This window comes from Anas acuta, chromosome 3 (assembly GCF_963932015.1).
Source record: "Anas acuta chromosome 3, bAnaAcu1.1, whole genome shotgun sequence".
NCBI classification, from domain to species: domain Eukaryota; kingdom Metazoa; phylum Chordata; class Aves; order Anseriformes; family Anatidae; genus Anas; species Anas acuta.
Genome location: NC_088981.1, coordinates 15,251,865 through 15,265,693, shown reverse-complemented (window position 1 = coordinate 15,265,693; position 13,829 = coordinate 15,251,865). Strand labels below are relative to the sequence as shown.

The 13,829-nt window shown below is 36.3% G+C and overlaps 1 protein-coding gene and 1 long non-coding RNA gene across 35 annotated transcripts in view; one reads left to right on the top strand and one right to left on the bottom strand.

Moving 5' to 3' along the window:
• NRXN1 (neurexin 1) overlaps positions 1–13,829 on the bottom strand; it is a 703,785-nt gene that overhangs the window by 446,595 nt on the left and 243,361 nt on the right. The gene's annotated exons all lie outside the window — the stretch shown is intronic.
• The window catches only part of LOC137853452 (uncharacterized), a 49,178-nt gene that overhangs the window by 31,675 nt on the left and 3,674 nt on the right, over positions 1–13,829 (top strand). The gene's annotated exons all lie outside the window — the stretch shown is intronic.

Sequence of the window (13,829 nt, the reverse complement as noted above, 5' to 3'; positions counted from 1 at the left end):
GAATGTCACCAGGCAACAGAACCGATCCTGAAAGCATGGGGACAGTTTCACTGTCCTCATGGCTTTGGCCATTAGTCCTGCCTTCTCCAGCACTATTACACATGCCTAACCAATCTGAATCCCACACAGCACAGTGGCTTCAGCAGAACAGGCAGACCAGCAATCCCTCTACAGAGAACAAGCTCACGCTGACTGTGCTCACACCAGAAGGTGGAATGGATATTTTATTCTCTTAAAGAACTGAATCCCATTTCCCCTATACTGAAAAAATCATCACTGTTTCTGACCATGCTTTAAAATCATAGAATGTCTTGGACCTTAAAGACCATCTAGTTCCACCACCCCACCATAGGCTGGGATGCCATCCACTAGATCAGGTTGCCCAGGGCCTCATCTAACTGGCCTTGAACACCTCCAGGGATGGGGCATCCACAGCTTCTCTGGGCAACCTGTGCCCACCACCTCATCATGCTCTGAGAGAAGAATTTCCTCCTAACATCTAATCCATACTCCTCTCTACTCTTTTAGTTTAAAACAGTGCTCCAGCCCTCTGATCACCTTTGTGGCCCTCCTCTGAACCCACTGTAACAGACCGTCTTGTGCTGGGGGCTCCAGACCTGGACGCAGCACTCCAAATGAGGCCTCACAAGGGCAGAGCAGAGGGGGACAATCACCTCCCTTGACCTGCTGGTCATTGCCCTGTTGATGCAGCCCAGGATGCAGTTGGCCTTCAGGGCTGCAAGCACACACTGCTGGTTCATGCTGAGCTTTTCATCCACCAGAACCCACAAGTCTTTCTCCACAGTTGTACTTCTGTCTGAGATTGCGCAGACCCAGGTGCAGCACCTTGCACTTGGACTTGTTAAACCTCATTAGGTTCCCATGGGACCACTTATCTAGCTTGTTCATTCCCTTTGGATGGCATACTTTCCTTCTTTCGTATTGACTACACCACTCAGCTTGGTATCATCTGCAAACTTGCAGAGAGTGCACTCCATCCCATTGTCTATGTCATTGATAAAGATATTAAGCAGCAGTGGTCCCAAGACAGACCTCTGAGAGACACTGCTTGTCACTGGCCTCCACTTGGACATAGAGCCCTTGACCGCAACTCTGTGTGTGGCCTTCAAAACAATTCCTTATCCTCTGAATGGTCCATCCTTCAAATCCATCTCTCTCCAATTTGGACATTAGGATGTCACGTGGGACCATGAAGAGTCTGTCACTGTAATCTGTGAGGAGCCAGCTTTTACTGCAAAGCTTATTGATTTGCACCATCCAGAGCAAGAAGAGAGAGGTGAAGGAATGCAGAGCTTCTTAATTTCAGTCAAATATACATATCAGTTTCATCCAGGTGTTCAAACATTGCAGAATTGAGATCTAAGCATCAAAACTTTTGTAAGCACTCACTAAAAAGGTTTAAGGAACTTTTACCTCACAACTTCCAAAATCCCAAGGCATCTCTATAGATAGAAACCAACTGACTCACAGATTGGAGGATCAGTATTGGATTTTAGTGGGATTTAGGTCACTAACATATTTTCAATAGATTTGTAATAGGTTTTTTAAGACAGCTATAAATGAAATACAATTAAAAATATGTGTGTGAGAAAGCAGCAGCAGGACTAGAAGACCAAGGGTTAAAAGAAAGCCCTGCCCTGTTAGTATAGGATGCTGTTTCTGGGTCACTGCTCCCAGAACACCACTCACAGCCGCAAAACTGAGAAATAAGCTATTTCTGCTAAGAGGAGAAAGCCTGCACTCTGGCAGGAACACAGCACAGACAACTCCCAGCAGAAGACTACATTCCGACCACAGGAGGAAGGTAATGCAGTTGCAGTGCATCACGTGCCATGCGCTTTACCACTAGCCAAGCAAGGAAAGGGAGACATATTTTTCAAACATATCTTTCAAGTGAATAAATAAAGAAACGTGCCAAAGAGCTGCAGAGACTGCAGACTCAAATACAGGTATAGAGAATCAATCCAAAGACTAATTTGCTATTGTCAGACAAGTGGAACCTAAGAGATGTAGTAAAACCTCACAGCCAGCATCCTCTAGTCTTTCTATTGAGTACAGGAAATCCAGGACAGATACTTAGACGTTTTGATGAATATGTAGATATTCATCATATTTGCTTGCCAAGTGAGCAAATTAAATCTTTAGGAGAATGAGTGTGATCTGATAAAATAATTTACTTATATATTTTGCTAAACAAAACAAAACAAAAAACTTCCCTCTCAGACTCTTGCATAAAGTTTCAGACATTTGAATTCCTTGAATAGTTTTGACTGCAAATTAGCAAAATCCAGGTTAAGTCCACAATGGTGAACCTCCAGTGTTTTAAACAGAAGCCCAATGTTTCTCCTAAATAATGATCTCTGTATTTGACTGAAATGAAATGGAAACTAAGAAAAATAAAATAATAAACATTAACAATAAAATTTTAATTCATAAAAACCCATTCTCTACTACCAACAAAATACTTTGGAGATTATATTCAGTTTTATTTCAGGCTCCTCTTAAAATATAAATTGATAATAAGTAAGTAGATTTCTATAAGCACTGACTCAAAGATTCACAGAAATCTGCTATTTTATTTAAATATATATATTTATTTTTTTGTCAGCCCCTGAGTAGTCTGAACAGGTGGCAAAGATTGAGGAACTGGAATTTGTCATTCCTAAGATCATTTGAACATTAATTCTGTGATTCCGTACCACTTTTGACATATGCACTGTTATGATGCTTGCAAAAGATCTGAGAAAGCAAAAAAGTACAATTCCAGGTTTGGATAACACTTAGAAGAGGACATTAAAATAAATAGAAATAAACAAGAACAGTCTTGCAGGAAAAGCTAATGCTAAGAAAGCTTTCTGGAGAAGAAAAAAAAAAAAAAGTTAACTGCAACAATAAGGATAAGCTTTCAAGGCCAAGGTATAAAACTTAATAATATAAAGATAACAGCACAAATATAGGTGTTTGCATGTAGCTCTTTGTCTACAAGCAGAAAATTTTGAGCATACGTTATCTTTTGTAGCCATGGCTGTAAAAGCCATCAATGAATTCAAGAGACAGCGGGCATTTCAGTAATGCTGGGAGTGGAGAAGAATTAAAGACAACCTTGGTTAGTAGGCCTCTGAGATTAATATAAGTTTATAGCACAAGGTTTTTGAGTTGTGCTACATCTCACAACCTGGTAATCCCTTATATGCTCATGGTTAATAAAGATTCTAGGTTGTCAAAGGGCAATATTTTGACATAGTGTGCTTACAGTAATGATTTCTTTTTCTTACCAGTATAGATCATTCCCCCTTACATCTTTTAAATAGACCTTTTTAAACATTAACCTTCAGTTAGTTTAATTACATTATGTGCTGTTCCATATCAATACAGAAACATTTAAAAATGAGAACCTGGCTGATCCTCATAAGCATGCTGTATTGATACACAAGAATATAGAAATCTGCAGCTGCAGTTTCCAATCTTACTGAGTCCCCCCAGAATGTCCAATAGATGCACTGTTGTGCACAGAGATGGCTTACATTCATCTGTACCTAAGAGACTATCAGAAAGCTAGAAAGACTATCAGAGATCAAAGATACATTGCTACTTTGATAAATAAAGAACTCATTTAGGGCTTTCACAGCTCACAGAACTAGTTGTAATGGCTGTCAAAGGATAGATTTTCCCTACTTGCATTCCTTATTTTTTTCCTACACTTTCTTGAGGGTCATCCTATTTTCAGAGGAAGCTTGTATAATTAAGAAATCTAGTTTAAAAAAGCATCCCCCAGTTTTTTTGGCTTTCAAATATGTTTATGAAAATAAAATCTTTTACAAATTGCCATGTAAGAACTCATAAAATACAGAACATTCCTTGGCAAAGCAGTATTTCAAAGTATGTTATTATTCTATGCATATAAATTACGAGAGCTTTAATGCCGAAACCTGACCTTTTCAAAGGACATGGATGGATTAATTTTGAAAGATATAACCTCCCCACTTCCAGATTTACTTCACTTCAGATGAATGAAGTACACATATTTTCTAACTCCAAAAATCACACACGATATTTAGTGGTTGCCTTCTCAATAAACTACATCTCCTTAACATTGAAATGCCTCCTTACACATTAACACACCAGCTTCTCTGCTTGTTTTCACAACAGAACATTTATTAAGTCTTCTGTCCTCTGATTCTACTCTCCTCAGGAGAGGTCTCAGAGCCCACAAATGTCTAGGTCATTTACTAGACATTTCCCAGGAGTCAGCATGTAACAGATAAAAATACTGTAATTTAATAATTTAAAAATGACTGTATGCATATATTTTTTCTGTATTTATATATAGTATTTCTGAATGCATATTATTTATATATAATATATATTTATTTACAATAGTGAAGTGTTACATCTTTCTAGGCATTATCTATTTTTCATATGCAAAATGAAAAGTAGCAGTTTCATTGAATCTATAGATTCCATGGTTTTAACCATCAATGATGGGGAGTTTTATATTGCATTGAAATATTTTCATCAATAAAAAATAAAAATAAAAAATAAATAAAAAATAATTAAAAAAACATTTTGGCCTCTCTAGTTAAAAACAAAACTTCTGAAAGTTCTGAATGGAGCTTCTTCTGACTAGAACTTCTGTTCCAGTCAGAACTTACTGTAGGTTTCAAAAATATTCCGTTTCTGCTCAGTTTTATATGGTTCTGTTATTTTTTCCAAGAACTTTCTTCTAACAGACATATACAAAAAATCAATTAATTTGCATCAAGAGCCTCTCTCACTCAGAGGGATCCAGAACAAATTGTTTCAATACATACATATATAGTATATCTAAACACAGTAGTGGCATGTAATTTACCATTTAGGGGTGGGGGGGTGGGGGTGGGGGAAGCAGAGAAAGGATGAAGCATTCACTGCCAGCATTCAGTGTTCTGACATTTCAGATATACAATTGTGTCCACATTCTCTAAAGATCAGGATCATTATAAGATCAAATATATATGATTAAGGTAAAATCTTTCTATTCTAAGTGGTGATGAGCAACTTAAAAAGATCAGTTTGGGCTTCAGGTCTGCACAAGTGTTCCAAATTTCAGCACTTCACTGAGCCAGGACTTTCTACAAACATTAATTACAAACAAGTAATACAATGTTTTGTTTTTAAACTAATACAGATGAAACATACAGTAATTAACTTAGTTCATGGAAGCCGTTAGCCTTCCATAATTGAGATAACCATGACTCATGACTTTTGAGATTCAAACAACCTCCCCATACACATTTTAATAATCTCATCTATTACTGATATCCTGCGTGACACTACTAGCAGTCATGGAACAATACATGTCATAGCCACACTAAACCTATACATGCCTAAATAGTGGCAAAGATTTTACTCAGGACATTTACTTAATTTTACTTAGCTGGGCAACACAGCTCTCTAGTTTACTTTGCAGTAAGTCATGGTAATGATTTTGACATAGATTTTCCAACTTTCAATTGATGACAACACCCATTGATCACACACCCTTTAAAATGTAAGAAGAAAGCTGTTTCTAAAGCAGCATTAGAAAATCTTAAACCCTCAGAGCATCACAGATTATTTGCATCACGTGAGAAAAAGATGTAATTAAAGGTTACGTTTAATAAAATTAAGCTATTTTCAGTGGGGATTTGATTCTCACCTGTTTTCCTCCATTTCATCATTCTTTAAACTTAAACCATATTTTGTTCAACTCTATGAAAGATGTTAAAATGAAGATAATTTAGTCATCCCAAAGTATTACTTCAAAATACATTGATTCTCCTTTTGCAAAACTATGGGCTCTCTAAACAGTCTAGCATTTCAAGGAGGTGCTCTCTTCCTTTCTTCATGTTACATCTCAGAGGTTTTGGGAAAGAGGTATTTAAACCAAGATCATTCAAGTTACTACTTGACAGTGCACATGCAGCTTTAAGAGATAGTGTATATTTTAGGGGAAACTATACATTTCCTTATCTCTGTTTTACCCTTCTCAACAATCTGCGCAGTGATGCATATGTTGATCTCCCGTGCCTTGATTCATCAGTGTGTAAAACTGAGAAAATTATATATGTCTCCTAGGTATACTAGGGTTTGCACCTTCAATGTTTAAATTCCTGTATTAAGTATCAATGCAAAAATTTAATGGAATACTGTTATTGTTAGTCTACTTTTGACTTTAAAAAAATTGTCAGCATGGATCTAATGAAAATGTAGATTTCCCTGAGAACTAATATCATAGAAACAGCTATTTCATTTTTTAATATGTTTCTATGCAATTTTTCTCAATGAAGTTATATCAGGAAGTAAATGCTTATGTCACATATCAGCATTTAGGATAGTTAACTGTGGTTAAGTATATGCATGCTTATACAAAGTCAATAAAAAATGGCTGAAGCATTATTTAAAGTTATCAAAATCCTCATCCGTGAATAATTTGAGTCTGAAATGTTTTGGAATACTATTTTACCACAAGTCTGTTCTATTAAATGGATTACCAGGTCAAAAAACCAACAACCACTACCCACGCACACACATAGATCTGTGGTGGAGAAGATAATCTTATTTCAGACAAGATGATATTAGAAAACTTTCTCATTGGTCATATCATATCTAAAAATAAGATATACTCAAAAGGCTCCATAAGACATCCATGCAATCAAGTAACATAGGATTTTCATTTGTAGAGGAAAACAAAACTCTTAATCATTCATAAATGTTCGAAGTGGTAGCAGACCAAAGTAAACTATGACAAAAAGTTTGGAGAACAAAAAATATAGGATATTTTGTATATGAAAGTGACAATGTTATACTTTACAGGATTAAAGAATACTCTTTAATCCTCTTTTGAGGAAAGAATACTCTTTTCAACAAAACTCGTTGAATGCTATTGTTCTTTTAAAATTGTTCAAATAAATGAAGAGAAGCCTCACACGTTAGTTAAACAATTGCACAGAGGATTGAGCTCTACTGAAATACAGGTTAAAGATTCTCAGATATAATTTGCTCAGGCCTCACTGTTTGGCGAGCAGGCATCCCACTGTGTCACAAGTCAAGCAAGTGGGGCAGTAGGCCAGCTTGATTGAATAAGGAACTGCTCTTGGAACTTTAACAGAAAAATAAAAATATAAAAATAAAAATAAAAATAAAAATAAAAATAAAAATAAAAATAAAAATAAAAATAAATGATCTCTAAAGCAAGGTCTGGCTATGCAGAGAGATTACATAGTTGCAGTTTGCACCCGCAGGAAGAAAAGAAGAAAGGCCAAAGCTCAACTTGAGTTGACACTGGCCAGTGTGGCATCAGACAAAAAAAAAAATTAGCTTTTTTAAAGTATGTCAAAATCAAGAGGAGGTCTAAGGAAAATCTTGGACTGATACTTGATGAAAATGGCCACCTAACAAGGGTGAGGAAAAGACAGAGGCATTTAATGCCTTTTTGTCTCAGTCTTAATATTAGTGATGGATCTTGGGCTGCTCAGTCCTCTGAGTTGGGGGACCATGACTGACAGAGCAGTGATTTTCCACTTGTGGCCACTAAAATTTTAAGTTGTATCAGCTGAACATCCAGAAGTACATGGAGCCTGATGGGATTTACACCAGGGTACTGAGGGAGTAAGCAAACGTTATAGCTGGACTCCTCTCAAAAAAATTACCAAAGGTCTTGGGAGCATGGGGAGGTCCCCATTGACTGGAACTGAGCCAGTGTAATACAAGAAGGCAGAAGAAGGTCAGAAGAGAAGGGTGAGGAAACTGCAGACCTGTCAGTCTAACCACAGCACCTGGAAAAGTTATGTAGATTATCCTGGGTGCTACTAAAATGCATTTAAAGAACAAAGCTATTATCATGCATAGTCAGCATGTGTTCATTTGTAATTTGTTCTCCTATGCCAAGGTCACCTGCTTGGTGGATGAAGTGAGGGCAGTGCCTGTAACCTTTCTGGATTTTAGTAAGACATTTTATACTGTCTCTCACAACATCCTTCCTGGCAAATTGCCCAACTGTGAGATAAACAGGTTCTCACTGTGTGAAGAGCTTGCTCACAACACTAAACTGGAAGATGCAGTTGACTCTCTGGAGGGATGAGAGCCCTTGCAGAGGGTTCTAGATGTTTTGGAGAATTGGACAATCATCAACAGCATGAAATGCAACAAAGGAGTGCTGCACCTGGAATGGAATAATGCCAGAGCCAGGTATAGATTAGTAGATGAGTGTCTATATAGCTATAGAACAGCTCTGCAGAAAGGGATCTGGGGATGATGCTCAACAACAGGCTCAATATGTCAGGAGTGTGCCCTGGCAGCCAAGAGGACAAAATGTGTTTTGGGGTGCATTAAACACAGCATAGCCAGTCACCAAAAGAGGTGATTGTCCTGCTATATTCAGCATTGGTGTTGCCTTGCCTTGAATATTGTATGAAGCCCAGGGATCCACAATAGAAAAAAGATGTTAAAACACTTGAAAATGTCCAGCGGAGGACAACAAAGCTGGTAAAAGGGATGGAAGACATGTCCTATGAGGTCAGGTTGCATTCACTGGATTGCCTAGATTGGAGAAAAGGAGGCTAAGAGGTGACCTCATTGTTCTGTACAACAGGTCTCTTCTCCCTAGTAACCAACGATAGAATGCGAGGGAATGGGAAGAGGACAAAGGGGACATTCAGACTATTTCGGCAAAATTTCTTTATCATTAAGGTCATCAAACAAAGGAATAGCTTTTATAGAGAGATGGTTGATGTCCTATGCCTGTCAGTGTTCACCAGGCATTTAGATAATTCCCTTAATTTCCTTTAACTTTTGGTTAGTTCTGAAGTGGTCTCGAGCTTGGACTCAATAAAGTTTGTAGATTCCTTCCAACTGAACTATCCTAAAAGATTAACTAGATCTGTATGTCAGCTTCAGTTCTGAGTACTACTGAGTGAGATCTGCTCTACAAATAATCTTTGTCCATTTATCTCAATTCAGAATATACTTCGAAGTGTAACATTCAGTCATCTCTTAGTGTGAAAACAAGTAGTTTAGCATTAAGGTCATATGCAATTTATTCACATAATTATGTGCATTGTAAACAGCTTCATTCCCAACATAATTAAGTTTATAATTCCTGAGAGAAGGGGGAATGGGAGTATTTTTTGTTTGTTTGTTAAAACACAGAATTAATTGTGTTGGTTATATATATATATATATTTAAGAATATTACATATTATAGCAATTTCAAATATGACTTGAATTTTTTTCATATTAGCTTGTAAATATTTTATACTAAAAGTAATGCCAAATACATGCAAGCTTGCAGGAATAGGGCTTTACTTAGTTTTATTAATATTGAGCCGGAAAATAGATTTCACAGTGAATCTAACTGAACATTGCTTTCTGAGTGAAGGTAAAAATAAAGTAAAGGGATTTTGTTAGGTATTTGGCCTATTATCACTCTTTGTAAAAGTCTTTTTCCTGCAGTGCCATCTTCTTTCATATTAATTATGACTACTAAGGTCTGCTAGTACTTTGCACATAACATTCAAAATAATTTTAGACCAATTTTTCAGCATGCCTCCACTAATTCAGGGAGACAAGGTTCCTTAGATATTTATTTATTTTTCTGTATTTGCAGTGAAACTATATAAAATATACATATACTATCTTTAATATAATAACAAACTTTTTGGATTATTTGAGTGTGGAAAAAAGAACAATGCTACTCACTTTGGAGTACCTGAAGGAGCAGTGGGGTTGTTCTAACAACCAATGCAATTTTTAAATGATAATGAAGAATATGAACATCACAACAGGATTTGAATGTCAATTGCACTTTGCTCTTGGAAGCAGTTAAAAAACAAAATACATTTATAAAGAAAGGAAAATAGGAGAACATCTAAGAACACATATGGAATGAAAGAATTCCCTACCAGATGAAATCTAAATGACACTTTTAATAAAACAGGCTTTGTTTACTCATCCTCTAAGGTTGAAATCTTAGAATCATATCCCAAGGATTACCCACAAGGATCATCATGACCAAGTCCTTGTTCCACATAGGACAACCTAAAAATTAAACCATATGTCTGACAGCATTGACTAAATGTTTGTTGAACTCTAGCAGGCTTGGGGCCATGACCATTTCCTTGGACAACCTGTTGCAGTGCCTGATTACCATCTTGGTGAAGAAGCTTTTCCTACTACTTTTCTGAACCTCCCTTGATACAATAAAAAAGTCAGAATAAGGAGAGAACAGTGGAGGAGAAAGGGAAATTGTTTTGTTTGTTTGTTTTCTTTAACTTCTGTAAAAAAAAAAAAAATCTGTCAAAAACTAGAACAAGTCATATGAAATCTGAGAATATCTTTAGGAAGTTGCTGTTTATTTTATTCTTCATTCTCAGTCGTCTCTAATTCTTGAATAACTGTAGAAAAACTGTACCTCAAAACAGTACTTTGTAATACACTATAGAAAAACTGTACCTCAAAACAGTACTTTGTAATACACTAACACCTACCATATACAACTATTCATTGTATAATATAACACAAGCAATTCTAACTTAGAGAAAATAATTTAGATGAAGTCAAGGAAAGCAAATCAAATTTTTTCTAAATGCAAAATCAGCACCTTTATAGCAAAATTTGCTGTCAGAAATCATGTTTGTCAAAATTATAATGTTATCTCAGCTACACTATCAGATAAATATATTCTACATATGCTTTTCTGGCAAAAACAGGAACAGCAAACAAAGCATAGCACAAGCACATTAACATCCGCATTCAAACCTTAGCCTGTTATATTTAGATATTGTGGATTTGAGGGTAAAGTAGACATGGCACTTACATTAAGGCTCCTAATGCTTTGATTATAGTCCTCTGACAAAATTACAAACCTTAAAAATAAAGGTTAACCACTGAAGCTGGTGTTGAATACATTTTGAAAGTTTGCTCAAGTAAAGATGCAGCCTACAGTGAAGATAATGAAAATAGTTTGGCAGCGTTCAACATGAAGTGATAAAGAAATGCTTAACAACTGCAACTCATCCATGATTTGGAACAAAAATTTAAGTTTGGCTTGGAGTGCTGTCAGTCTATGCATAGGATCCAAAATGGACTTCTTCCCACCAGAATGAAAAAAAACACTCATTTGACCCATCTAAAAATCCCAGAAGCACTTTGCAATAAACACACTATACCTGCATAATCTAAGAGTGTATTGCATGTTTCAAAGTGTGAGTCCTTCACACCGATGTGAGCTAGCTGCTCAGAACTGCGTACATAAAAGAAAAGCATAGGATTCCCCCATACCTCTGCATTATTACAAGTTTTTGGCTTTTCCTGTCAGTAATGATTAACAGAAACACACCATGACTGTCAAAATACCTATTGTTGACTCAGCAGTGATCCTTCAGTATATTCATGGACTTCAGAATTCAAGGTAGGCAAAGTTTTTCAAACAACACTTTAATTTAAGGAAAAACAAATATTCAGGTCATCTAAAATGACTAATATATTTGTGATGGATTTGCTATTTGGAGAAAATCAGGAGACATTTTTGATTCTATGTATATTTGAACTTTAATTCATTTAGACTTACAACCATATGAAAGTAATATTTAAGGCACCATTATTATATTTCTTTGAGATGAATTATGACAAGTATAGAGCATCTCCAACCATTGTTTACAAGAATCAAAATAATTTAAATCAAACCATTAGAAGAAAGAAAAAGCAGATATAGCAGCAAATCCTACGCAGCAAGTGAAGGGCCTGGAACACAAGCCCTGTGAGGAGTGGCTGAGAGAACTGGGGTTGTTTAGTCTGGAGGAGGCTCAGGAGAGACCTTATTGCTCTCTACAGCTACCTGAAAGGAAGCGGTGGGGAGCTGGGGGTTGGCCTCTTCTCACAGATAACTATTGATAGGACAAGAGGGAACAGCCTCAAGTTGTGCCATTGGAGGTTTAGGTTGGAAATTAGGAGACATTTCTTCTCAGAAAGAGCATTCAGGCATTAGAACGGGTTGTCCAGGGAGGTGGTGGAGTTACCATCTCTGGGAGTGTTTAAGAAAAGGTTGGATGTGGTGCTTAGGGACACGGTTTAGTATGTGATATTGGTGGTAGGGGGATGATTGGACCAGATGATCTTGGAGGTCCTTTCCAACCTTAACGATTTTATTGTTCTGTGAAATCCTGAATGCTACATTCTGGCAACAATGATAACAGTGGCAATTGTATCTGCAAACTGTGATGAATATTGGATCCACTCCGATGTTTTGTTTACTTTATCAAAATCTTTCATCTTTATTATTAGATGAATATGTCTCTAGCATGCTTTAAAAGTATCACAAGTGTACCGAGGATTACCCAGAGCACTCTAACTGAGCAATTAAGCTGTCAATTTTCAAGAAGGCTGTGATTTTACTGGAAATCTTGGGGTATTACCTAATTTTACCCATTCAGTAAATACGGGAGAAAAAAAATACAAGGTACATATCTCTAATGGGAAACTTATCCTTACTCAGGTGTTACACTAACCACAGAAGTTTGGTCAACAACTTCATAATGAGTGTGTAGCCTGGTTCTTATGAACACAAATGAGATCAGTTATAAGGAAGAAACAGCAACTTTTCTTAGATATTTTTTGTAATTTTTAACTCCTCAGTAGGCCAGAGTCAGTTGAAGTGATTAAAGAGGTAGTGATATTCAACTAAAATCTCCAGTGTTGGGGCTGGGAATCTAAGCATATTTTACACATCTGAGATCATAAACTGTTCAAGAAGTACTGTTTTAGTCTGAAGGCTAGAGTTTGATTAGAAAGGTACTGTGTAGCATATTTTTCTTAGTAAGCCACATATCATTTTTAGCTATGCTCAAGACACGATAAACATACCCTGGTCCAGAGAACAGGTCACTTAGTTCATCTTCTGTTTCATTTTAATTGTAAGTAAAGCAAACTCACTTAAACCTCCTCTCAAGGCAGTGAGTGATTTTTGGTTTTATATTTTTTTAAATGCTTATATAAATCTTTTACTTCATCTTGAAAAGGCTGCAGGACTTAAGAATTAGGAAATAGCAAATGAAAAGCTGCTTTGTAACTGGAATTCTGTTATCTCATGCTTGAACATTACTGACTCAAGTCATGGTGTCAGACTTTCTGATCTTCCTCCTTATTTACAGGATAGATCCGCTGAAAACATTAACAGTAGGCTCATGAAACACTTAGAAGCTAAAAAGAGGGCTTCTAAGCACACATAATGAGCCAAGCTCTGAAGTCAGAACAGTCTTTCATATGTTTCCTCTCAATCTTTATGGTTGGGTTTAGTTGCCTCCACTGATAATAGCCATGTCAGGAAGTACTGACATGCAACATCGAGTACAAAAGTTTAGATATTTTAGTCTCAGTCTTTCAAATAAACAAAATACTTTAAAATCAATTTGTTATTGAATCATATAAATATGCATATATCATATCTTATATATATATGTGTGTGTGTTTATGTGTGTATATATATATATATATATACACACATATATACACATGTATACACACATATATACCACAATGATCTGTGGTATAACTGGGGTTAAAATTGAGGAAGTTAGTGAAGGTGCATATCTGTTTTATTCAAAGCAGAGGACTCTCCCTCTCTCTTCGGAGCTTGGGTACACAGCACTGTGCAGCTCGCACTTCTCTCTCTTAAGGGAAGACTACATTTCCACTCAAATTCATTTGTACTTATGGTTTAACTAAATTAAAAATAGTAAACTAAAATGTAAACTGCTACTGACCTTGTAAACCATGTTTTCTGTGTCTACAGC